This window comes from Orycteropus afer, unplaced genomic scaffold, assembly GCF_000298275.1.
Source record: "Orycteropus afer afer isolate SDZICR_OR568_19922 unplaced genomic scaffold, OryAfe1.0 scaffold00298, whole genome shotgun sequence".
Lineage (NCBI taxonomy): Eukaryota > Metazoa > Chordata > Mammalia > Tubulidentata > Orycteropodidae > Orycteropus > Orycteropus afer.
In genome coordinates, this window is record NW_006921885.1 from 2,831,477 (window position 1) to 2,836,356 (window position 4,880).

Sequence of the window (4,880 nt, forward strand, 5' to 3'; positions counted from 1 at the left end):
ACTGGGAAAGAGGCACAAGAGACATGCATCGCTGAGTGAGACACCGAGGGACCAGCACTGCTGGGAAAGAGACTGTGAGAGACTGTTGGCTGAGGGACGGTGGGCTGGGAGAGAGACTGAGCATTTTTCCTGAGCTTGAATTGTAGCCTGGTGCTTCCCTACTAAACTCCATAATCTGTGAGTTCTGTGTGATCACTGCAATGAATTATTGAACCCAGGAGAGAGGTGGTGGTGCTTTGGGAGGAACGGCTGGAGAAAGGGCTGGAGGGAGGCAGCATGTCTGGCCTTGTAGGAATAGGCCTTGTGTTACTGCTAGTAATCCTGTCTTCCTCTTGTGGGATTAGAGGAGGTCAGAACATGTGGCCTCCTTGCTGTTTTTGCAGTCCAGTTGTGAGGATTTTTGTTTTCTTAATATTGAGATATAATCAATACTGAAGGCTGTGTTCTTTGATCTTCATCAGTAAATGCTTCAAATGTTCACTTTCAACAAACAAGGTTGTGTTATCTGCATATCTCAGATTGCTGATGAGTCTTCCTCCAATTCTGATGCCATGTTCTTTTTCTCATTGTCTAGCTTCTTGGTTATTTTCTCAACACACTGATTGAATAAGTATGGTGAAAGGATACAGCTCTGATATACATCTTCTTGTTTTTTTAACCCATGAAGTATCCCCTCGTTCTGTTCAGAAGATTGCCTTTGGTTATGTACACGTTCTGCACAAGCACAATTAAATGTCATGGAATCCCCATTCTTTGCAATGTTATTCATAATTTGTTATGATCCACACAGTTCAATGTCTTTGCATGCTCAATAAAACACTGGTAAACATCTTTCTGGTATTCTTTGCTTTCAGCCAAGATTCACCTGACCGCAATGATATCCCTTGTTTCATGTGCTCTTTTGACTTTGGCTTGAATTTCTGGTTGTTCCCTGTTGATGTACTGTTCACCTGTCAGTTTGTCAAACTGTGGTGGCTTGCATGTTGCTGTGATCCTGGAACCCTCGTCACCAGTATTTCAAATACCATCAGGGTCACCCGTGGTGGACAGGTTTCAGGAGAGCTTCCAGACCAAGACAGATTGGGAAGAAGGATGTCACCAGCTCCACTTCTTGAGAAAACAAAACAAAACAAAACAAAACAAAAACTGGGCACTGAAAACTTTGTTAATATCAGTGAAACATTGTCCGACATAGTGCTGGAAGATGAGCTCCATGGGTTGGAAGGTGCTCAAAATATGACTGAGGAAGATCTGCCTCCTCAAAGTAGAGTAGACTTTAATGATGTGGATGGGGTAAAGCTTTTGGGACCTTCATTTGTTGATGTGGGATGAGTTAAAATGAAAAGAAAGAGCTGCAAATATCCTTTAATAATTGGAAAGTGGAATGTACAGACTGTGAATCTAGAGAAATTGGAAGTTGTCAAAAATAAAATAGCACATATAAAGATTGATATTGTAGGCATTAGTGAGCTGACATGAATTGTTTTGACCATTTTGAATCAGACAATCATATTGTCTACTATGTTGGGAGTGACAAATTAAAGAGAAATTACATCATATTCATTATCTAAATGAACATTTCAAGATCTATCATGAAGTTAAATTCTGTCAGTGGTAGGAAAATATCCATATGCCTACAAGGAAGACCAGTTAATATGACTATTACTGAAATTTACACACCAACTGCTAAAGCCCAAGATGAAGAAATTGAAGAATTTTACCAACTTCTGCAGTCTGAAATTGACCAAACGTGCAATCAAGATTTATTGAAAATTACTAGTGATTGGAACAAAAAGTTGGAAATGAAGAAGGAGCATTGGTAGTTGAAAAATATGGTGTTGGGGATAAAAATAACTCCAGAGGTCACTTGATACAATTTCCCATGATCAAGGAGTTATTCATTGTAAATACCCTTTTTCCACCATATAAATGGCGACTATACACATGGATTTCTCACCAGATGGAATACACTAGAGTCAAATTGACTACATCTGTGGAAAGAGATGATGGAGAAGTTCAGTATCATCAGTGAGAACAAGGTCAGGGGCTGACTGTGGAACATACAATCAATTGTTCATACGCAAGTTTAAGTTGAAGGTGAATAAAATTGAAACAAGTCCACAAGAGCCAAAATATAACTTTTAGTTTAGCTCACCTGAATTTAGAGACCATCTGATGAATAGATTTGACACATTGAACACTAGTGACCAAACACCAGATGAATTGTGGGATGACATCAAGACATCAGACATGAAGAAAGCAAAAGGTCATTAAAAATTCAAGAAAGAAGAAAAGAACAAAACAGATGTCAGAAGAAACTCTGAAACTTGCTCTTGAGTAGAGAGTAGTTGTGGTAGTTAAGTTTGTGCATCAACTTGGCTGGGCCTGGTTGAGTGGCTGGGCAGCTGAATGTAGTTATTCCCCATGGTGAGACTGGTAATTAACTCCATGGTGGAATCTATCGGAGCAGCTGAGTAGCTGCTTTTGGTATGTGGTTGGCTTTCCATATATAAGAAACAGCTTTGGGAATGGTCTCCAGCACGCTTAGACCCTGCATGTAGCCCTGTTGTTGTACAACAGCCTGCCATGCTCTGCCAACCTTGGGGCTTAAAATGGACTTGAATTAATGGCCTGCTGTGGGGTTTGGTAACATCGAGACTGTGCCACTTTACTTGTCAACCTTGGGCTTGGTAGTTTCAGCAGCCAGCAGCTGTTTGAGTGAAGAAAAGCCTTTAGCTTCAGTGGGCCGGGAGCTGGAGGCAGAGCTGAAGCCCAAGGCTGAAGGGCTTTCACCCAGTTCCTAGAGCCTGGCACTTTGAACTTGGACTTAAAGCCTCCAAATTGTGAGAGAATAAACCTGTTTGTTAAGGCCATCCCATTTGTGTTATATTCCTGTCAGAGTGGCACTAGGTAACTAGAACAGAAGCTAAAGCAAATGGAAGAAATAATGAAGTAAAAAAGCTGAACAGAAGATTTCAAAGGGCAGCTCTAGAGCATGAAGTATTATAGTGAGTTGTGCAAAGACCTAGGGTTGTAAAATCAAAGGGGAAGGATATGCTTGGCATTTCTCAAGCTGAAAGAACTGAAGAAAAAAAAATCAGACCTTTAACTGTGATATTGAAGGATTCTATGGGCAAAATTTCAAACAACGCAGGAAGCATCAAAAGAAGATGGAAGTAATAAACAGAGTCATTGTTACAAAAAGAACTGGTCAATGTTCAACTATTTCAGGAGGTAGCATATGATCAAAAACCAAAGGTACTGAAGGAAGAAGTGCAAGCTGTACTAAAGGAATTGGCACAAAAAAAAAAAAAAAAAAGACTCCAGGAATTGATGGAATACCCATTGAGCTATTTCGACAAATAGATGCACAGCTGGAGGCACTCACTTGTTTATGCAAAGAGTTTGGAAGACAGCTACCTGGCCAACCGACTGGAAGAGATCAACATTTGTGGCATTCCAAGGAAAAGTGATCCAACAGAATGTGGAAATTATTGACCAATATCATATGCAACTAAATTTTGCTAAAGATTCATTAGCTCATTCATAATAATTATCATAACCAACTCTAAGGACTTTCCATGAAGTTGGCACTGCATTGGAGAAAGTGATAGTTTGTGTCTGATATTATCTGAGGCATTTATTTGGTAATTTTTATCATTTTAGTAGCAAGAAGAAAAAATATTATCATAATTTGAAAGCTCTATAAATAATATACACAATTGGGAAAAATGAATGCATATTCATGTCTAACTGACTAAAATTCACTGCCGTTGAGTTGATTTTGACTCGTAGCAACCCTCCTTGAGTTTCCAAAGCGGTATCTCTACGGAAGTAGATTGCCCAATCTTCCTTCTGAAGAGTAGCTGGTAGGTTTGAACTGCCAGCCTTCTGGTTAGCAGTCAAATGCCTTAGGCACTATGCCACCAGAGCTATCCCACATTATGTCCATAAGTGAATATTACCTTATTCACTTTCATATTTACTTTAGTATTTCTTATTTATCCTGGGCAACATTTAGAGACAAACTTAGAGAAAAATATCTACCTGTCTCCAAGTCTTTACTTCACTTTTTCTTTTTAATTGTACCTTGTGAAAAAGAATTATTTTCAAAAACAACAATTGCTGCTGCCAACAGGTTTTTATGAAAGGGATATAATTTGTCTTCAAAGGAGACAAAGAATCAAGAAATTGGAAGTACAACACGTGCCATTGATAGGAATGAGTAGTAGGGTGAGCTAAACTTGTCTCTTTTTTTTCTCTCTGACTATTGCTTTCCACACTCTTTCAGTGTTCTTTCTATTTTCTCCTAGGTTGAGTGTTTTTGAACCATCAAAAAGTGTACAATCATTTTCAAGAGACATGAGGAATGAGTTGGAGCTGCAGCAGCAGCACAATTTCTTTATCCTGATGCTTAGTTTTGAACAAGAAGTGAGAAGATGAGAACAGTGAAATGCAAGTCATTTGTAAATCATGTCCATTTTAATTCAACAAACATTTATTGGGTAACTACTTAATCCAGACACTGTTCTAGGAATTTGGGAAAAATGCATGAATAAAACAAACCAAGATGATTGCCCTTTGTTGTTGTTATTATGTGTCGTCGAGTCGGATCCGACTCATAACAACCCCTCCTTGGGTTTCTGAGGCAGTATCACTACGGAAGTAGATTGTCCCATCCTCCTTCCAAGGAGTGGCTAATGGGTTTGAACCTCCAGCCTTCTGGTTAGCAGTCAAGGGCCTTAGGCACTATGCTACCAGACTCCCTAGTAGAACTTTATTCTAATATGGGAAGACAAACAATAAATGATAACCTAATAAGTGAATTAATTATCCAGCATATTAGAAGATGATGAGTGCTATAGAAAAAAAGAAAAAGC